A 23930-nucleotide genomic window follows, 5' to 3' on the forward strand; every position below is an offset into this window, starting at 1 on the left:
TGTGGTTAAATAAATATAATATAAATAATAAATATATATATTATATAATATAAATACAAAAAAATATATATATTTTTTACCCATTGGAATAAGATGATGAAAGCTCATTAAACAGTGTTCACAAATACATGAGATGATGGATTTCACTATGAGATCAGCTTTCAAATTCTTTGGATTTAGGACCTCTTAATACTTCTAAAAATTGAGTACTCCAAAATTTTGGAGTAAGTGGATGTTATATATACATAAATGAGAACTTTAAAATTTATAAATAACTATTAATTTTAGAAAAAACAATAAGCCCATAATATACTACCATAAATGTTTTTATTTTAAAAATCTATGTTTTATAGTTCTTATTGTGGCTCAGCATGTTACAAACCCAACTAGTATCCATAAGGATGCAGGTTCTATCCCTAGCAATGCTCAGTGGGTTAAGGATCCAGTGTTGCTGTGGCTGTGGCACAGACCAGAAGCTATAACTCTGATTCAACCCCTAGCCTGGGAATTTCCATATTGCAGCATGTGTGGCCCTAAAAAGCAAAAAAAAAAAATCTCATATTTTATAAAACAAAATTTCTGAGGATTGGTATTATTTACATTTTTCATACCTTCCATAATAGAATCCTCATATCTATTTCTATATGCAACTGTTGTAATGTACTATATTGGCTGACATTTTTCATATGAATAGTTGGAGAGGGAGGAACATTTTAAGAGTTTTAATAGTTTTTAAGTTTATCAGATAATTGTGGATATTTTTCTTACAACACCAAAACCATGTTGTAGTTCTTTAAAGTTTAGCTGAAACCAATACCAAATAGGTTTTCTATTCTGTTTCATTAAAATCCATTGGATTATCTTGCACTTTGAAAAAATTTTTACCCCATGCATTATATTGTGCCATTGTGCACTGGTCATTTGGAAAATAATAGCTCACTGAGTTTTGCATATCCTTCAAATACTGACACAATTTTTAGCATGATATTCATTAATCTCATTATTACCTCTAATTACAAAAATTTTTATGAATTGCAAAAACAAATTTTGAGTTTTACTCACCATTACTTTTGCTATATCTTAAAATGTGAACAAAAAAGTCAAATAACATCTTAGTAATATTATTAAAATAATTTTGACATAGCAGACTCCTGAAATTGTCTCTTGAAGACCACAAAGGGTCTATAAAGCCTATTTTGAGAAATGTGTGACTTAGAGTATGGTGGTGACAGTGGAAATTGAGAAAAAAAGGATAGACTGACTGCTTTGAAGGTAGAACTATGGACTTGTTAATAGGGTAAATGTGAAAATTAAAACTCATGTTCTCATGTTATAGTGACATGGTGACATTTACTTGGAAGCTTAGGAGAGGAATACAATATTTTAAAGGGGAACTAAAGTTCTTTTCCATATAAAATTAACTAGGGAAATGCATAAATATCTGTCTTGAGGAAAAAATAAGTATCTTCTTTTGAATATTGACCCTGTATACTGTGACCTTATTAATCTTCTTTTATTAATTAGTGCTGGAAGCATTTTAGTGAATTTGGGGAGATTTTCTACACAGATAGTCAAGTTATCTAACAGAGACAGTTATATTTTATCATTTAAAATCTGAACACCTTTTATTTCTTTTTCTTGCTTCATTTCAGTTAATTAGGAAGTCATTTTACCTGGAATTTTCTTTATCTGGCTGCTAGAAAGTTTTCAATTTTCAGTTTATTTTCTTTAATAGGTATAATACAATCTGCGTCTTTCAAGCAGTTAGTGCATTTCATCTAAGTCGTTGAATCCATGGGCAAAATATTGTTTATAGTATTCCTAGATTATCTCTCCAATGTCCATAGGGTCTATAGTGATGTCTCCACCTTCATTCCCTATATTTATGATATGCGATTTCCCATTTCTGCTTTTGACAGTCTGACTAGAAATTTATTAATTATATTGATCTTTACAATGAATCAGATTTTGGTTTCATTCATTTTCTCTATTGTTTCCCTATTTTCATTTTTTTGTAGTAATTAGTAAAAGTTTATTGTGCACACACCCAAAGGATAACTTGTAAATCATAAGCATATAAATCAAATATATAACTTTGTATAATTTCAATTTCTATAATTTTATTAAGGTTTATTTTATGCCCAGAATATTATATATTTTAGCATTCTTCTGGTATTGGGTAAAATGTTCTGTAATTGTTAATTAGGTCAAATTGGTTATTAATGTTGCACAGATTATATATTACTGAGTTTCTGATCATTTGTATTATAATTTATTGAGAAAGGAGTGTTAAATTTTCTGACTACACTTGTAGAGTTATATATTTCTCTGGTCAGTTCTATCAGATTTTGCATCTTATATTTTGAAGTTCTCTTATTGTTTGCAAATACCTTCGGTATAGTTGTATCATATCAGAAAATTGACCTTTTGCTATCATATTGTATTCTTTTATCCTGGTAATAGTCCTTGTTTTGAAGACTTTGTCTGAAATTGATATAACTATTCCAGCCAGATATGGTTTTTGTTGTTGCTATGGTTACCCATAGTGCCTGACCAGATTTAAATTACTCTATGTTATTTTGTGTTTAGTGAGGAGGCTGGTTTGGGCAAGGATTTTTCTCAATGTTTACTTCACTCCTAGATCTAAGTCTTCCCTTTGTGCATGTACCTCAAAGAGCTTCTCCATGCTTGTGTCCCTCTATCAGAAGTAGCCTACCTCTGCCTGTTACTGTAGAGTGGGGTGGAATTTCCCTTGTGTTTACAGTTTTTAGGGCTTTTTTTTCCTCAATAATATCCCCATTAGCAATCTGTTAAAAAAATTAGTGAAGGATATATTACCCACTTGTAGAGTGTCCCAGGTAAACAAGTGCTGAGAGCATGTCTCTCCTTTGACGCATCTGTATTTCCTTATATTTATTGTTAGCTATTTGACTTGTAACCTCAGTTCTCTGATGGGCTTAAGAAAATTTGTTAATTTACATTCTCCACCATTATTTTGCTACATGGATAAGAGTGATGTTCTTTCCAGCTTTCATCCTAGGCAGATAACAAAAGTTTAGGATCTACTTTTGAGAGTTCAAAATGGGAAGTTCCTATTGAATTCATCTTTAGATGAATTCATTAAATCCCAGATGAACTACTAGATAAAAGCATGCCTGAGCTACTATATATAGCCTTGTTTATTGACAGGTTCTTCATGACACCAAGATAGTGCTATATACTATGTTACTATGTGCCCTTGATATAACACTATTAGGAAGATACCCATAAACACTTGTTATTCAACTGCAATCTTTATGTTTATTTATAAAGATAATACCACAGAGAAATTTGTAGCAACATGTATTGTATTCTTAATTTTTTTCCTTTTTTTTTTTTTTTTTTTTTTTTTTAGGACCACACCTGAGGCATACGGATATTCTCAGGCTAAGGGTCAAATCAGAGCTGCAGCTGCCTGCGTATGCCACAGCCAGAGCAATGCTGGATCCCAATCCACATCTGTGACCTATGCCACAGCTTGCAGCAATGCCAGATCCTTAACCCACTGAGAAAGGCCAGGGTTTGAACCCACATCTTTAAGAATACTATGTAGGGTTCTTAACTGACTGAACCATAGCAGGAACTCGGTATTCTTAATTCTTAATTATCAGGAGGCAAAATAAATGAGTCATCTTTTAGGCACACTTTCTTCCTTAAATAGTCCTAGCCAATATTAATTTCCTGTTTTATAAACTCTGTAATGTACCAATAGGTTGAGTTGTTTTTGCAATAAAAGGCCCTATTACTTAATGTAACTCCACAAAATATGCCTACTATGAAACTGAAATGATTTGGTTTAGAGGTCATCTTTTAAACCCTCTTATTTATAGAGAGTTAGTCAGCCAATACTTTGAAAGAATGGCCACTTAAATTAGCATATAATTTATTTAAGTCATTTCCATGATTTTGTCTTTGAGGTTTTTCAGACTATAACTCTAACAGACCATAATAATAACTCTGTGCTCCTTTCATAAGATAGGCTCAGCATCTCCAAGAAGTTACAACATGGTATGTTTTAACTGAACTAAAGTTTCTTGAAAGCATGCTTGATTTACTATTTCTGCTCCCATTAGAAAACAGGAAACTACTACTCCTCAAGTGACCTTATTATTATTATTATTATTATTTTGTCTTTTTGCCATTTCTTGGGCCGCTCCCGCGGCATATGGAGGTTCCCAGGCTAGGGGTTGAATCGGAGCTGTAGCCGCCGGCCTACACCAGAGCTACAGCAACACCGGATCTAAGCTGCGTCTGTGACCTACACCACAGCTCACGGCAATGCCGGATCCTTAACCCACTGAGCAAGGGCAGGGATCAAACCCGCAACCTCATGATTCCTAGTTGGATTCATTAACCACTGCGCCACGATGGGAACTCCCCTGACCTTGAGTTTTTATAGGATGTCGCCACTGTTTCAGCACCTGCAAAAAAATAAAAAATAAAAAATAAATAAAGTACAAGTGCAAAATAAGTGGCCATTGCAATTCTGCCCCTCAGAATATGCCCCATTTGGGCCTTTAGAGGTGGGAAAAAAAAGGGAGGAAGAAATCCTTCCTAACCCCAAATAGGTAAACATTTGGACAATTAAATGGTCTAATTTTCAGGCAGTCAGTAAGAAGCATCGTATTACTGTTTAGGTTTTGTTTGCCAACTCTTGAATTAAAGAAAAAAAGGAGTTCTCATCGTGGTACAGAGGAAATGAATCCGACTAGGAACTGTGAGGTTGCAGGTTCGATCCCTGCCCTCACTCAGTGGGTTAAGGATCTGGTATTGCCGTGAGCTGTGGTATAGGTTGCAGACATGGCCCAGATCCTGCATTGCTGTGGTTGTGGTGCAGGCTGGCAGCTATAGCTCTGATTTGACCCTTAGCCTGGGAACCTCCATATGCCATGGGTGCAGCCAAAAAGCAAAAACAAAAACAAAACAAAACAAAAAGTTCTGATCAAATTAATATCCAATATAAATTTGACTTAAATTAAAATTATACTTATGTATGGTCAGGTTCAGAGAAGGAGGCAGCTTCTGAATTGGTAATCATGACAGACCAATTTCAGCATGGCTGACTGGATTTAGCATCAAATGGGAAAGAGGTGTTGTAGTCAGCGGTTCTCAACGTGTGGTCTGATAAAACTCTTTTCATAGTAATACTAAGAGGTTATTTGCTTTTTCATTCTTTTTCTCACAAATGTACAGTGAATTTTCCAGGCTACAATTTGTGATATTACATCAGATTGAGCACAGAAGCAGATGTAATAATTTAGCTACTAAAGATACTTGAAAATCTAAAATAAGAAAATCTAATTTAAAAAATTTTACAGAATAGTTATTTTTCGCAAAAATATTAATTTTAAAGTAAAGTAAGTTTAGTACTTCTATTTTAAAATTAATTAATAAATATTGTAGGTGCTTATTTTATTTCTAATGTGTTATGTATTAATAAACATAACTCATGTGAACAAAAATTCTTTGGAGTTTTCATTTTTTTTATGATATACAGGGATTCTGAGATCAATGTACTGATAATCCTCTATGCAGATGTTCCTTGATAAAATGACCAGACCTTTTATTTTTTACATCTTTTCTATTATAAATATCTATATCTCATATTTATTTTATTTTAACCACTCTCGATTTCTCTAAGCAATTAAGAATGTCTGATTCTAGTTACCTTTTTCAAATTAAATAACCATGTTATTTTTTTGTTCATAATCTTGAAACCATTTTGTTCAATTATTATTACAAAAATTATGTTCACTTCATGTGCAAACTTTACACAGCCACCAAACACAGCTTAGTGGATATCATTTTCCAAAAATTATGATGTAGCAGAATTTCTTGGCCAAAGTCTTCTCCATTTTAATTCAAGCACAATTTATTGAATACTTTTGATATCTCGTAATCATTGTGAATAAAATAAACAGTATGACAATGGAGGACACTATTTTTAGTTGGTAGGAAATAATACATAAAATGACCAAAGAATTATAAGGCAATATATAAATACAAAATGGTGTGTCTTAAAAAAAAGATTTAAAACATAAGGTAAAGATTGGCATCTGGTGAATTAATTTTTGAAGGTTTCAGAGAGGTAAGATTCAAGTTGGGCTTTGATGGAAGTATAAGGTTTGAATGGATGGAAAAAAAAGATGAGTGATTTTATTGTTTATAGAACAGCAAGATTAAAACCAGAATGAATGAGAATAGCAGAGCAAGGGCAATGAACATTGTTCCAACTTAGGCAAAAATCAAAGATAAATTCCAATCTGTGGGCTGATAGAGAAGTAGATATGCCATGGGGAAGATTTTAACGTAAGGGAAATATGCTATATCTGAGAACATGGCAATGTATAGAAAGTAAAATATAATTATGTATGTGTATATTTATTTATCAAATATTTGTTGAGTATTTAACATAGTTGGACACTTTGCTAGGCGTTTAGAATCCAGGGATGAACAAGACAGGCAAAGTTCCCATCCTCAATGAGTTCAATTGCCACTGTGGGGCCATGACATGAAAATGGTTGAAGATGAAACATATAAATTGAAACTATCAGAGGAAATACTCGGCTAAATATAGACATTCTCTATTAATGTTTTCATTATAACTGCGGCTTTCCCTATTTTAAAAATCATTAGACCATTAATAGTCTTATTCTTTTTTACGAGATACAAAAGTTTATCAACAGAGCACATAAGATACCTAATATTTGTGATAGGTTTTTATGTTATATTTTATGGCTGACTCACATGCAATATATACCTTGCCACCCATTGCTTACTTGTCTAAAATTTATGGATGGGATCATTTCATGTTATAGTTTTAGTTCTTCAAATATGCAATCATTCAACAATTATTTATTGACTGTGCTTTATGTTCAGGTGAGATTAGGGCTGGGCCTTGACGAACAAAGATGACATGGAAAGATATGAATAGTGGGAGAGTAGGGAACAATGTCTTTATAAGTAGAACAAAGTTAAAAAAAAAATCCAAGGACAGGGAGACGATTCTGTTAAAAAGGACAATCAGACAGTGAAAGACAAACACCATATGATATACATCCCTTATATTTGGAATCTATATAAAGGATACAAATGAACTTATGTGCAGAACAGAAACAGACTCACAGATTTTGAAAAACATAATTACCAAAGGGGACAGGTTGGGTGTGGGGAGGGATGGACTGGAGATTTGGGATTGGCATATGCACGCTGACGTATATGGAATGATTGGCCAATGAGGACCTGCTGTATAGCACAGAGAACTCTACCCACTATTCTGTGATAATCTATGTGGGAACAGAATCTGAAAGAGAATGTACATGTGCATATGTATGACTGAATCTCTTTGTTGTACAGCAGAAATTTACAAACTTGTAAATCAACTATACTTCAATAAAAGTTTAAAAATTTTAAAATAAAATAAAGCAGTTAATGAGAAAAAAATTGGGAAGAATATTATCATGCATTAGGAGGTAATTGAGTTGGGCAAAGTATTGGGAGCCTAAAAGATTATTAGAAGGGTTCAGAAGGGTTTGAACTTAAGTCATTGTGTAATAAGAAACCAGCCAAATTATATACTGGTAGACTTGACCTGATAAAAGTAGCACTTTAAGGAATATTTACATTTATAAATAAATATATATTTATATTTATAAATACATTTTTAATATTTAAATATATTTATAATGAGTAAAAATCCTTACCCATTTTATTCCATGTCTATCTTTTATGAAAATAAATCAATGTAAATTAAAATAGTAACAATAAGGACATTATATTTTACATCCTGCTGAAGATGTTTTATAGTGTCATCAAAGGAGTTACCTAGGCAGCTTCATCTCTTTAGAACCCCTAGTTTAGCTACTATTGTCTTCAAAAAATGTTAATCTATCATACATGTATAAGTATACAAAAACACACTCTCTCCAAGTTTACATATCCATTTTATATGGTCTTACAATATATATAGTTCTAAAATCATTTGTATCATACTGTTTTTGTGTTAGAATGAGTTTCAATATCAAAGATTACAGTGAATGTGAATAGGCATTTACCCCAAACTATGTTTTAATCAGAGTAAAGGTATTGAATGCAGTGTTGCTAATAAAATGCCAAATTCTATAACCTTAGAAATTATAACATATATGTCTTCCTTTTTTTAATGTAAAAGACTAGCAAGACACTAGAATGATTTTTTAAATGTTATAGTATTTGCTTATTTTGAATGTTTCAATTTGGATAAGGATGTAACATATTTAGATAATTTAGGAAAATTATTAAATTATTTTGATGATTAGATTAATATAGACTTTATCAATGCTGACAAATTATTTCAATTTCCTACCATATATATACCAGATATATTGATCATTTCCAACTAATGCTGGATTAATCTTCAGAATTCTTTGCTACTGCAAAGAGTAAGCCACTATTTTTCTACCAATCCATTACACTTGGAATAGAGATGAAATAGAATTCCTTTGATATATTGATATGTTATTTAAAGTGCTAAGATTCTTTCATGAAGGTTGAAAATTATAACTGAAAATCTATGTACTTAGATTTATAAATGCTGTGAGTTTATTCCAGTTTATTTTCTCAGATTAATTTGAGGAAAAAAATCCTTTCTGTTAGGATACAAAAGAACTCTCAAACAAAAGAGTCTTTCAAACTCTCAACAACATCTGCATTAAGTTGTAACAAATCAAAGATAACTGTTTTAGAAAGCATAGTCTAAGTAAACCCAACTTAATATTTAACAATAACCATGAAAAATTTTGAATCATTCTCCTAATTAATATGGCAAGATGTATAATTTATGGGGTTTTCACAGAGCTCACTTAAAATACTTAGGCAGATCTTTTTAAAGTACATGCCTGCATTTCTATTAGTGACTGCAAAAGTATAGCATTAAAACATAAAACAAAAAAAGGCAAACATGGAGACAGAAAAACCCATGGTATTCCCTGAAATTATTAAATTCCATGTATCCCAAGGAATTTAATGTCAGTCAGATATCAGTCAGGAGTATCTACCTATCAGAGTTGTCCAGAAACACACACACACCACGTATAGATTTATTTTAAGGAATTGGCTCTTGGGATCCAAGGCTGGGTCTGACAATGCTGAAATCTATAGAACATGCCAGAAGGCTGGAAACAAAGGCAGGATTTAATGCTGTGGTCTTAAAGCAGAATTTTCTTCTCTAGGAATCCTATTTTTTTGCTCTTAAGGCCTTTAATGGTTATGATGAGGTCCCACTCAGATTATCAAGGATAACCTCCTTCAGCTAAAGTCAATTGATTGCAAATCTCAACCATATCTACAAAATATCTTCACAGCAACACCTAAGTTAGTCTTTTTAAAAACCTGGGTAATGTAACCTTGCCAAATTGATACGTAAAACGAACAATCACAATTTACCACTGAATTTTCCTCTGTCTGATACATGAGAAAATGTGAAAAAGAACAACACACACACACACACACACACACACACAATATACACACACAAAAGTGGAAAGGTTTGTTCCCAGTGGGATGTTTAGCATTCATTATAATCAATAGAATGAGAGTTTAATGTAATTAACGCAAAGTTCAAGTTCAGTTCAGATCAAGACACAGATTGAGCATCTACATTTTGCTACCCACAAAGGCTCTGGAATCTGTCTATAATATAGTCCAGTGACTTTACAATCTAGGAGAGAAGACAGGTATGTAGATTACCTTCAGCATCAAGTGGAAAGTTTGAGAGGCTGTAGAAGCAACAACATTCCAAAAAACACATATAATATTTGTGGGTTTTTTTAGATCAATATACAATCCTCTCAGGATATTCTAAGGTCGAAAAGTTTTTTTTTTTTTTTCAGGAATACTTAACAATTCCCCATGCATAAACTCTGCTCTCCCACAATTGATTATAGTTATTTCTTTATCAGAAGAGAAAAACTATGGTTTAAAAAAGCATAGAGAAAGAATTCTCAAAATATTTTCAGTCTGTGAAAGTCAAGCTCATGGGGAAAGGCCCTTTTGCTAGGACAGGACTGAGCATAATTCTCTGCCCATGGCAGAGTCACATTTATGCCTCATTTTGGGGCCTGTATTCTACTAACAGAATCTGTGACAAGAAACTGAACAGCTGTTATGTTCCCAGATTGAAGGCTTGTTTTTGTAGCAGTCTCATCCTTTGTTAGAAGTAAGTACAAGCACAGAGTTGATGGGGATACCATTATCCACTGATTGTCTTAAGATCCTATTACCCAGAAAATCTTCTTGTCTTTCTTCTCCCAAACTTTTGGGTAGGATCCAGGAAAACAGAGAGGTTCTGAATTACTATATCTGTTATTGTACAGAGCTGTAACTCAACCTTCATTTGTCTTCATTATTTTTGCAAACCATCAGGGCTAATTGACAGCAAGTCTTTATATCTAGATTTGTTCCCATTAGAAGTTCTGTGTCCTTGACGACATAGGTAAGGTAAGAACTTTAATTAACTGCTGTAATTAGATGTATTTGAGGCAGCTCTTCTTTGATTAACTAAAAGCGAAGCTCTGAAAAGATCTTTCTGCAACATTGATAGGGATGCTATGCTTAGTGTCATTTTTTGAACAATCAAAAGCATGGCAAGTAGGCAAGTGAATTCAGTCTGAAGGAATTCTACTCCCTCCCCAATTCAAATCACCATTCTCATTCATCCCTCATCAACAATTTATTTTTTTATAGCAGAATATTGTGGTCTGTAAGGAAAATACTATGAAAAAGACAGGAAAACTTTAAAAAACCCATAGCCTCATTGCACTAACAAAAAAAGAAAAACATCTTTATTGTGGTAAAATGGCAAGTTAATTGTGTATAATGTGTTATATTTATCAGGTTCTGTTAAGAAAACACATTCATATTAAGTATGTGCCACCAAAATGTACATGGTTTTCTATCTGCACCAATGTTCCCTTACCTGATCAATGATGGCAAAAAAAGAAAAAATTTTCACTGAGATTATTTGCATTCCCCTAAAGAGAGTCAATGATTAGTCCTCTATTTCCTCGGGTTTTGCATTCGTGGAGTTGATCAACCTTGGATAGAAAATATTCCATCAAAAAATTCCAGAAAGTTCCAAAAAAGCAAAATTTGAATTTTATGGATGCCAGAAGTCATTTATGTAGAATTTACATTGTATTTACAACAGTTTACATAGCATTTACATTACATTAGGCTTTATAAGTAATATAGAGATTATTTAAAATATATAGGAGGATTGTGTAGATTACATGCAAATACTCTCCCATTTTATATAAGGTACTTGAGCATCCATAGATTTTGTCTAATTTCTGATGTACACAGTATCAGCTGAAACAGGTCAGTTTGGGCTGAGGATCCACTTCCAAGATATGTTCCCTCACATCTCTAGCAATTTGTGCTGCATATCACCAGGACAGGGGGAGGTGGAAAGAATACTCTATGTACTGCTCCATAGTAATTCTTAACTCTATCCAGACACATATCACAGTTCATTTATTAGGGCTTAGTACTGCTGTCTAGGAAAGCCCATAGGTTCTTGTTCTCACCTTTAGGCTCCTGGTTTTACCTTCTGAGTCATCCTTTCTTTTCCATAAAGAATGGCTACTGTTTGTCCTTGAGTTTCATCAGCTTGCTTTGTCTCCTAGTGGTTTAGGAATGCAAAGATCACTTTTCATTTTTTTTTTTTTTCATTTTCATTTGTACTGTCACTATCCATTTCAGCCCAAGGTTGCAGTATTTCCAATCACAAAATCTTAAAAATTCAGTGTATTTTAAATATGATTTGTACTGTTATTCATCTAGCAAAATTCATGCCTAGGTAAATCCTCTCCCAACTTTGGCTCCTTGTAAGACTTCTGATAAACAGTGCTCTTAGGAGTTTGAATCCTGTTGTTTAATGGAAAATATTTGTGAGCTCCTCTCTTAAGATTATTTGAGGACTTGATTGAGTGAATTTCTTAGTCAATCCTTACATTTTCAGAGGTATTAAAAATGGTGCCATATCATTGTCACTGCTGTGGCTCAGGTCACTGCTGTGGTACAGGTCCAATCCTTGGCTGGGAATTTCTGCATGCCATGGGCATAAGCCAAAAAAAAAAAAAAAATGGTGCCAAATCCCTAACTTGGATTTAATATTTGCTCGGAATTCCATTCTTATTTCAGAATCTTGGAGAGGCTAGTAGTATGAAATGTTTTTATTTTTGAATTCCACAAGACCTGATAATTTATAGATCCTTAAAAATTCACTTGAAAACTAAACAATACTTTGAAAACTCATTTCTTTTCTCTCCCATTTTATCAAAATCAGTGAGAAGGAACTGGGTGGAAATGTCAGTAGTCTGCCTAGGAATCTTTTTAGCTAGATCACCCAGCGTATTAAGTATATTTTCTAGCTTCCACATTGTCAAAGGCAAAGTGTGGTTACAATTTTTTGCCACTATGTAACAGCTTTCAATAATACTTTCTTTGTATCTTTTAAGCTGTCACTAACAGCCTCCCTGAGTGCCATCAACAATCTGTTAATAATCTCTTCAAGGCTCTTTAATCTTTCCCTAACACCTTCCTAAAGTCCTTTCAGCTTCCACCTGCTACCTGCCCCCCAAGCAACATGTTTTATATTTTGTTATGATAGGACCCTATTTCAAATTGACAAAGTTGATTGTGGTTGTCTATTGCTCCCTTAAAACTACCCTAAAATTTGGTGATTTAAAAGTCATATTAATTTTGATTATGATTTTCCAATTTGGTGAAGGCCTAATTGGAATAGCTCATCTGTGCTTCATTTGGCATCCACTGGGGCATTGGTGGAGACTGTTCTCTCCCTAAGACTTGCACATTCATATACTTGCCAGCTGATGCAGGCTGTCAGCTGAAACCTTACTTAGGGAGGGTCAAATAGAACACCTGCACATGACCTGACCATTTGACCTAGGTCTCCTCACAATACGGGGATTAGATTCTGTGGCCAGTTGTCCCAAGAAGACAACTGGGCCAAAGCCATTCAGCTTTTATGACCCAGCCTCAGAAGTTACAAAGCACCATATCTGCCATATTCTCTATCCTCAGTGAAATAGGTCCACAAATTTCAAGGCGGGAGAATTAGATTCCACCATTTTATGGGGGAATAGCAAATTTCTTAACTGGCATATGGAATTGGAAGCCTCAATTAGACTTCACTGATGTAATGGTAGGTTTTAATTTATTTTCTGTGTTTCAGAATTTTGTTCAATTTCTTATTTTCTCACATCTAATTATTGTTCTCTTTTATGAGTTCATACACTTGGCCATTTCTCTGCAGACATTAAAATTGAGTTTCATGGGATAAAATAAGCAAATGATTATTTTATCATTGTATTTATTTTTATTTTATTTTTAGGGCCACACCCGTGGCATATGGAGGTTTCCTGGCTAGGGGTCCAATCAGAACTACAGCTGCCAGCCTACACCACAGCCACAGCAACGCGGGATCTGAGCCACATCTGCGACCTACACCATGGCTCACCACAACACCAGATCCTTAACTCTCTAAGCAAGGCCAGGGATTGAACACGCAACCTCATGGTTCCTAGTTGGATTCGTTTCTGGTGCACCATGACAGGAACTCCTTTATTTTATCATTGTAAATGAGAAATTTTATTCAGATCATCATTGTAAACAGGACACTTTAAAATTTTTCTCCATCTCTACATTGATGATTTTGAATAAAAATCTCTAGCCTTGTAAAATTAACTGGCAACACCAGGTACTTAACCCACTGAACAAGGCCAGGCATCAAACCCACATCCTCATGGATACTAGCCATGTTTATTACCACTGAGTCACAACGGGAACTCCTGTTTGTAGAATTTTTGACGATGCCTATTCTGACCGATGTGAGGTGACACTTCTTTGTAGTTTTTATTTGCATTTCTCTAAATAATTAGTGATGTTGAACATGTTTTCATGTACTTCTTGTCCATCTGTCTGTCTTCTTTGAAGAAATGTCTAGATCTTCTTACCATTTTTTGATTAGGTTGTTAGTTTTTTCAACATTAAAGCGGCATGTGATGTTTGAATACTTTGGAGATTACTCCCTTGCCACTCACTTCATTTGCAAAGATTTTTCTCCTGTGGGTTTTCTTTTCATTTATTTTTATTGTTTCCTTTGCTATGCAAAAGCTTTTAAGATTAATTCGCTCCTGTTTGTTCATTTTTTTTTTTTTCATTACTGTAGGAGGTGGATCAAAAAAGCTATTGCTGCAATTTATGTCAGAGAGCATTCTACCTATGTTTTCCTCTGAGTTTTGTAGTATCTGACCTTATGTCTAGTTCTTTAATCCATTTTGAGTTTATTTTTGTATATGGTGTCAGAGAGTGTTCTAATATCATTCTTTTACATATAGCTGTCCAGTTTTCCTGGCACCACTCATTGAAGAGACTGTCTTTTCTCCACAGTATATCCTTGCTTCCTTTATCATAGATAAGTTGACCATAGGTGTGTGGGTTTATCTCTGGGCTTTCTATCCTGTTCCACTGATCTATGTTTCTGTTTCTGTACCAGTACCACAAAGTTTTCATTACTATAACTTTGTAGTATAGTCTGAAGTCAGAGAGTATGATTCTTCTAGTTGCATTTCTATTTTTCAAGATTTCTTTGGCTTTTCCAGGGTATCTCATGTTTCCATCCAAATTTTAAAATATTTTGTTATATTTCTATGAAAAATGTCATTAGTATTTTGATAGCGATTGCACTGAATCTTTAAATTGCCTTGGGTGATATAGTCATTTTGACAATATTGATTCTTTCAACCCAAGAACATAGAGATCTTTCCATCTGTTTTTGTGAAATTTTTGATTCCTTTCATCACCATCTTATAGCTTTCAGGTATTTTGTCTCCTTAGGTAGTTTTTTCCTAGGTATTTTATTCTTTTTGTTGCTATGTTAAATGGGGTGATTTCCTTAATTTATCTTTCTGATCATGGTTTATGATTCTTTTAATGTATTATTGGATTTGGTTTTCTAATATTTTGTTGAGGATATTTGCATCTATGTTCACCAGTGATATTGGCCTGTAATTTTCTTTTTTTTTTTTTTTGTGGTATCTTTCTTTGGCTTTGGTATCAGAATTATAGTGGCCTTGTAGAATGAGTTTTGGAGTGTTCCTTCCTCTGCAAATTTTGGAAGATTTTCAGAGGTATAGGTATTAACTTTTCTCTAAATGTTTGAGAGAATTCACCTGTGAAGCCAACTGTCCTGAACTTTTGTTTTCTGAAAGTTTTTCATCAGAGTTTCAATTTCAGTACTTATAATTGGTCTATGATATTTTCTATTTATTCCTGGTTCAGTCTTGGAAGGTTATTCCTTTCTAAGAATGTGTCCATTTCTTCTTGGTTGTCCATTTTATTGGCATATAGCTGCATGTAATAGTCTTTCTTGAGCTTTAATATTTCTATGATGTCAGTTGTAACTTTTTCCTTTTAAGTCCACATCTGTGGCATATGGAAGTTCCCAGGCTAGGGGTCGAATTAGAGCTGCAGCTGCCAGCCACAGCAACAGTGGATCCAAGCTTCACCTGTGACCTATGCCACAGTTTGTGGCAATGCCAGATCCTTAACCTACTGAGCAAGGCCAGGAATCAAACCTGAAGCCTCATGGAGACTATGTCAGGTTCATAACCCACAGAACCACAATGGGAGCTCCAACCTTTCCTTTTTCATTTCTAGCTTTATTGATTTGAGCCCACTTTATTTTTTTTATGTATCTGGCTAAAATTTATAAATTTTGTTTGTTTTCAAAGAATCAGCTTTAAGTTTCATTGATCTTTTCTATTGCCTTACTTTATTTTCTATTGTTTTTTGTCTCCATTTCATTTACTTCTTCTCCTATCATAAAGATAGGAGAAGAAGTGTATACACACACACACACAATTGTTTTAAGTTTCTGGTCTCTTAATTTCAAATGCACTTTCCATATTCTGCATTTTAATTTCAAATGCATTTTCCATATTCTGCATTTTGTGTGTGTGTGTGTGTGTGTGTGTATATATATATATATATATATATATGTAAATCACTTTGATGTACACCTGAAACTAAGACAATATTGTAAATCAACAATACCTCAATAAAAATAGAAAAAACAAATAAATAATTTCATCTGAATCATTTAAATATATGAAGTTTATGTGGCCATATCATATATTTAAACACATACTATCATAGATAATCATACCTTTCTTATCAGAAATGGATTATTTTTTATAGCCATACCCATAGCATATGGAAGTTCCTGGGCCAGGGATTGCATCTGAGCCACAGCTGTGACCTACACTTCAGTCATGGCAATTCTGGACTCTTTAACCCAATGCACTCTGCCAGGGGCCACATCCACACCTCTGCCTCAACCCAAGCTGCTGTAGTAGGAATCTTAACCCACTGCACCACAGCTGGAACTCTAAAAGTGGATTATTTTTTGCACTAAATTAGCATAGAATTTTAGCTGGAAATTCTGGAGTGGGAACCATAGTCTAGGATGCTGATAATGGGAGCTTATGTGAGCTCTCTCTGTATTACTAAGGTCCTTCCAAGTCTATGAGGAAAAGAGTAAATCAGGATGTTTTTTCAATGACACTTCTTAAGTGAACTTATTTCTGATTATGAAATCTGTTCAATTTAAACATATTTAAAGTGTCATTTACACTTTAAGAAAGCAGACATGATTCTACAGGGAAATGGTTTGCACTAGTGATTTTTATATGAAAGGAATGTTTGCTTCAAAATATGATTTATATTATTTAAAAGTTCTTTTTCAGCTATAATTCAGCCCTGACTTCAAATCATCATCATACTCCCACTGTTTTCTGGCTTAAGAGCCACCAAGACAGTATTCCATGATCAAAAACCAGTGTGCTTGAACAAGTTAACTGCTTAGTAAAAAACATCTCTAGGAAAAAAAAAAAAAAGAGCTGTTTCAGAGACAACTATCTACAAGACTTTTGTTGTAGATGAATGATTTTTTTTTCAAATTTCAGATATTGAAGGGAAAGCTCAGTTAGCAAATGGTACATATTTCAAAGCTGCTTTCAAATAGAGAGGTTTCTTTCTGTTACTTTTACCTGAATGAGAAATAAATTGTAAAGGTTAACTGACCAACAAATAGATTTTAAGTGTGCAATTTAGTTGGACTTTCTCCTTTTTTCATTTGAATCCTGTTTTGATTACCATTTTTCAGAAGCTTTCAAATGTTTACAATTATTACAAGGGCCTTCTTTTATGCAGCACTGTACCTCCTTCCAGTGGGCACATCCCAGCATGACTCCAGCATTTAGAAAGGGGGCATGACTCCTAATAGCCTAGTTTTTCAACAGCAAGTGGAATAAAGGCTAATTGCAACCAACTACCTCAGTTTAGTAAAACTAGAAGTCTCTTGGCCATTCAGACAAATCCATTAGGATTTTATTGGGTCCTAAAAAGAGTTATGTGATTCCCTAGGATCCAATCCTTGTCAATCAGGCATGGTAAATTGGATTCTTGAATAGGGAAATCCCTTAGGGAGAGTAGATGTTATCTAGATCAGATGCAGTGATTTTTTCGACTCTGTGCTCACTAGATTCTGTTCTCTCTTTAGTGAACCAATAAAACCATAATAAGTATTGATTAACCCATTACTGAGCATTATCCACTGGCTTCTGCCTGGCTGTATTTAAACACTGCATTGTACTTTCACAGTACCACTGTACAGACACTAGCCTCGCTTTGGCCCACTTGCCAAGATGGTACTAAGCGTACTTCTTTTTAGTGCAAGCTAAATATTTCAATTATACTACTTCTGGCAGCTTCCAAGATGTTCTGCTGGTTTTCTTGAAGGAAGAAATCATGCATTTGTTTATGGTTACTTGCATATACATGTAACTCAAGTGTCTGAATATTCCCAAATATTAGGTATTGTTGTCCATTAGTGGAAAAATTTAAAACCGCATTACAAGACCTAAGAAAGGTTTTCATGTTGAAAAAGAAGCTATCTTGTTCTTATTCTGCATGTATATCTGTGGACAAATTATGTAATCTGCAGATCATTTATGGTGTCAGTATAGGAAGTTTTCATTAGCACACAGCTGATTTCATTAACTACTGAAAATGTCATAACATTCAGGAGACCTCAGAATTATAGTCTGTCTGATGCTAAGAAGTTTTTGTGATGATGTTTTAGATTCCCTTGTAAATTGACTATTCATGTATAAAGATAAAAATTTCTGGCAGTGTTGATCTACAATATTTTCAGAATTTCCTTCTGAATATTAGCTTGTTCTGCCCTCTCATTTTCTTTCTGTGTGCTACTTAATAGTTAGAGATGCAAAGATCAGCCAGATAAATTAAGTTTGATTAGAGAGGACAAGGTCATGTGCTGAATGGAGATAGGTCAATCTCAGGCATTAGAGGGAAAAAAACACACTTTTTTATATTTGCATGAATTATTATGCTTTTGGAGACTATTTTTTCATATTATTCAAGCTACATACATGGTTTTTAGAAAAAAATATGCTTTGAAAAATTTATGGGTATTTATGTTATTTTGGAGTTTATAGTTTCCAAGCCTATATTGCATTTTGTGTTCATTACAGAATAGTCATTTGATCAAGTGATTTTCAATACATTGTCAAAATAAATTACATTCACTTCATTAGATGTACAGGAAGTGTAGCTAAAGCAGGGACAAGTATTAATTTAGGACTCTGCAGAAACTGACACTCCATCTTATGACCCTGAGGCTGTATTATTCAAGATACCTAGTGATGGAAGGAAGTCTGTCTCCATAGCAATTACCTAAATCTTTTATCAGTCATTTCTGGAAAGAAAATTAGAGCAATTGTGTCAGGGTGGTCATATGGGCAGAAATTGCACACTCATTCAAACCACTTATGTCTCTGACTTTGTCCTTGCTTGATCGCTGCTTTTGTTTACTACTCTGTGTTTGAAAGCTTGATTGGACATGAGCAGATGTGCCAAACTGTAACCACAAAAGGTCAGCCTTTTGTTTTCTTCTCATTTCTTTCTTCCTTCTTTCCTCCCTTTCTTTGTTCCTTTCTTCCTTGCCCTTTCTTTTTTTCTTTCTTTTACAAAACTACTAAATTACATGGCTGCTGTCCATTAAACAAATTACTCAGATTAGGCTAACAGTATTAAGAAAACTCAATTAGATATAGTTAAAATAAGTTACAGCTCTTCCTCCTCGTTAGCATTGCACTCAGTAATATTTAATTGTGAGGTGATGCCAACTTGTAGAAAATAATGCAAAGAATGGATCTTTTCTCTTATCATAATATATGATATGAGAATATTAATTGACTAGATAACTAATGTCACATCAATGAACTTGCCAGTGTGGAGGGCCATTGTCTAAATGTGATTTTATTGATCTGATCTAGAAGTTTTATAAATATTAAAACAAATTAATAACCAAAGAAGAGCTTTAGATGCACCATGGGAAAAGCTTCAAAAATCCCTCTGAACATTTAGATTTTTGCACTGTCGGATTTTGAAATAAGAATAAAAAGCTGAACTCTTGATCAATAAGAGTAGCAGTTTTCATTGAGTGGTATGAACAACGCAGTCTAAGCTTTCCCTTCAAGTTCCTTGTTCAGGAAAATTTACAATTAATGGCTTTCTACAACAGCAAAGATATCCACTTCTTCAAGGCTCGGCTAGGGACCTGCCAGACTAATCTATTCCCAGTGGGCTGGCCATGGTCCTTTACTCTATCTGTCTTAGCATATTGATTTCTGAGCTGTCTTATTGGTTCCTAACATAATTATAGCAGGAGTGGGTCTCTTAGTACAGCTAATACATTTATACCATGGCATCTAGGGGAGCTTATTATAATGGCATACGGTAGTGCCACTGTAGTTAAGGGTCAGTTTCTATTTATATTATAAACCCCATTTTTCAGGGCGTTTCTATCTTAGCAGTTTTAAATTATTTAAAGGGGGAAAAAAAAACACTAGCTTTTTATTATCCAAGATCTATATATTTTTCCCTGAAAAGTTGATAAAACTGAAATCTCTGTCCTTGCCACACTTTTGACATTTTTCAAAAAAACAAATGATACTTTCTATTTTAAGGATCTTTGACTTAGCAGCTAATTTGACATGGAGTTCAGTTGTGGTATCAAGAGAGGTGGTTTTCATAACCCTAAATATTTTATGAATACCATATATGATTATATTTTCATCTACAAGGGTATGATGACTCCCAGGCCCCAAAGATTAACTGAATGCATTTATCCACTAAACAGATAGAGATTTGACAGAAACAATATTTCTTGAATAGAGAATTTACCATCAAGATGATCTTTTACTGAAACATTAAAAACAGGCAACTCTTTCTAAATATGGTAGCTTAGTATGTAAAGAAAGAAATGTAGCCTCTGTAGACAGTTTTGCTCATTTTGCAAAATTAAAGATATACAGAAGATTTTAAACAACTGACTGACAGAGTTTGGTTTGTATTTTCATGGATTTAAAATAAGAGTTACCCTGTGGTGCAGTGAGGTTGGTGACATTTCTGGAGCCCTGGGACATAGGATCCACACCTGGCCAGGCAGAGTGGGTTAAGGATCTGGTGTTGCTGCAGCTGTGGTATAGGTCGCAATTGTGGCTCCTGTAGCTTGGATATGATCCCTGGCCTGGGAACTCCATATGCTGTAGGGCAGCCAAAAAAGAAAGAGAGAGAGAGAGTAAGGAAGGAAAGAAGGAGGGAAGGAGGGAAGGAAGGAAGGAAGGAAGGAAGGAATTAACGCCTCACTTCCTGACAGGAGGACAGGCAATTCCTTCCTCATTAAATCCTTCGTTCCTTCCGTCTTGTTCTTTCTTTCTCTCTCCTTTCCTGCTCTCCCTCCTTCCTCCTTCCCCCTTCCTCCCCTCCCTCCTCCCTCCCGTCCCTCCTCCCCCCCTCCCTCCCTTCCTCCTTCCTTCCGTCCCTCCCTCCTTCCCTCCCCCCTCCACCCCCCGCCCTCCCTCCTCCCCTCCCTCCCTCCCTCCCTCCCTCCCCCTCCCGCCCTCCCTCCCGACCTCCCCTCCCTGCCCCCTCCATCCCTCTCCCCGCCCCTCCCTTTTCTTCCTCAAAAATATCACGGTTAATTGAGAGGTGATCTGGGCATAGGTGACTTAATTTATAAATGTTCATTTGAAACATTAAGCAATGATGTCCCATAAGCAGACATTTTGTTAAGACATTATGTCCTAGGATCTTTGTACTCAATGTGCATTATAGAACATATCAAAACTTCCCCGCTGGATAATGTATTTTCTCTGATCATTCTTAGAAATAATGGAAAATGGTGTTAAAGATTCTAAGTGAAATTTGTGGAATGATTAACTCATGATCTTTTAATTTTCCATGTCTGTATTTATGCCATGCAAACTCCAGGTTATGGTAGAATGAAATTTATATAATAGCCACTTTGACACCAGAATCATTATTTATATTTTATATTTAACAAGGGTACAAGAAATTGATAGTATGCATAATATAGTGTGTTGTTTTTTTTTTTATGGATGTTAATTGTTGTAGTGCTTTTCTGTCCTTTTCTTTTGGTGGTTTTTCTGTTCTTCTTGGTTTGTCTTTTTCCTTCTTCTCCTTGTTTCTTGTTTTTGTGGGTATTGTTTTCTTCTTTCCCTTTTTTTGCTTCGCTGCGTGGTGTTTATCCTCTCTCTTCTACCCCCTCCAGTTAAAAAAGGCAAAAATGTTATAGATGCCATAGTGGAGTTAAGCTGAATTTTTTTGAGAGATTTAATGCCCAGAGGAGATGGTGATAATTCTGGCAAAGTGTCAAGAAAGGCTTTAAAAAGGATGTTACAGTAATGTCTCCTTTATCTGTGGTTTTACTTTCCCCAGTTTCAAGTACCTGCAGTCAACTACAATCCAAAAATATTAAATGGAAAATTCCCCAAATAAACAGTTCATAAGTTTTAAATTGTACTTTGTTGTGAGCAGCATGATGAAAACTCACACCCTCCAGCTCTTTTCCACCTTGGACATGAATCATCCCTTTGTCCAGCATATCCTTGCCCATTAGTCATTTAGCCTTCTAGGTTATCAGATTGACTGAGGAGGTACTGCAGTGCTTGTTTTCAAGAACCCTTATTTTACTTACTAATGGCCCTCAGACACAAGAGTAGTAATGCTGGCCATGCAGATCTGCCAAAGAGAAGTTGTAAAGTGCTTCCTTTAAAACGTAAAAAGGTGAAAGTTATTGACCTAAGAAGGGAAAGAAAAAAGTTGTATGTGATGGTTGCTAAGATCTACAGTAAGAACAAATCATCTCTTCAGGAAATAGTGAAGAAGAAAAAGAAATTTGTATTAGTTTTGCTGTTGCACTCAGTAAAAGTTACAGCCACAGCCACAGCTTCATTAAGATGAAAAGCCATTACATTTATACAATAAGGTAATTTGAGAGGCAGAAACCATATTCACATAAATTTTTATTATACTATATTTTTATATTTATTCTATTTTGTTGTTAGTTGTTATTAACCTCTTCCTGTGCCTAATTTATTATTTTTTAATTTTATTATTTATTGTTTTATCATAGGTATGTTATATATAGAAAAAACAACATATATAGGGTCAGTACTATTTGCAGTTTTGAGCATCACTGGGGATCTTGGAACATATCCCCAGCAGATAAGATAGGACTACTACATTTGGAGCTATGTTTTGAAACATAAGTAGATAGTTGGATCATACACTAAATAGCTTCATACTATCATGATTGATGGACTGATCCATTGATTTGTCTATGTATTTATTCACATGTCTTATAATTATTTTTGCAAAGGAAGCTGTTTTCAGAATACTTGTCTATAGCATCTATTTTTTTCTCATTCTCATTTACTTACTTTATGATAGAACTAGAAAACCAAGTAACATACATCAGGGCAACACAAGGAGCAAAAATTAATTAGAACCTCTGTGGCCATTCTAATGGCTCTGTTACATGTAAAGTGCAAGTATTTTAATTCATGTTCTTCACAGTATCTGCTTTAGATGCTCTGAGTCCTGCTGTGCTTAATTCCACTGCATTTCAATTATAGGAGGTTACTAAAAAGTTCACTTCAGAGTCAGGAAGGTAGACATTTAAATTAGAATTCTCAGTCATTGTGTAAGTACAGCAAAACCAATGTATGTGATTCCTCTTCCTAGTTGATATCACAACTAAATTTGGGGTTAGCTGTGCCTGTGTGACTGTCCTTCCAGTCTACTGAATGTGAAAAGTGCCATTTCTAGGAAATGGTCTTTGAGATGTGAGTATATTTCCATGCTCCTTTTGCTCTTCTGTATGCTGGATAACATAGCCCTAGTGGGTGCTAAAACCATACAATGAAGGTATTTGGATGTTCTGAATCATCATGTGTAGAAAAACCATTCTTTCTCCTTCACCAACCTAGAATAGCCAGATGATATACTATGTAACTATATGACTGCATATAAGGTGTGCATGACTGTTACTGTAACCCAAGTGACCTAAATTAGTACAACAGGCTTTGTATGTATGGGTACACACACACACACACACACACACACGCGCTCATTATTGGATCTAGCTTTAAACATTATATCACATTTCATTTTCTAAAATTTTCAATAATTTTCCTTTTATTCCTCAGTGTATTTGTAAAAGGTGCTTTTCATTTTTATTTTTTTCTTATATTAGTTTTCTCCAGAGAAACCCTGGGGAAGACAAATTCAATAACTGGATGGGACACAGGTTTGTGAGTCAGTTTCTAAACAGACTGACAAACTCAGTCAAATAAGAAACCAGCAGTGGCAGCTGGGAGGTGTTCAAATTTCTGACCATATGTCTGATAGTTTTGTATCCTTTTAGGTTCTCTAACCCA

This window comes from Phacochoerus africanus, chromosome 6 (genome assembly GCF_016906955.1).
Source record: "Phacochoerus africanus isolate WHEZ1 chromosome 6, ROS_Pafr_v1, whole genome shotgun sequence".
NCBI classification, from domain to species: Eukaryota; Metazoa; Chordata; class Mammalia; order Artiodactyla; family Suidae; genus Phacochoerus; species Phacochoerus africanus.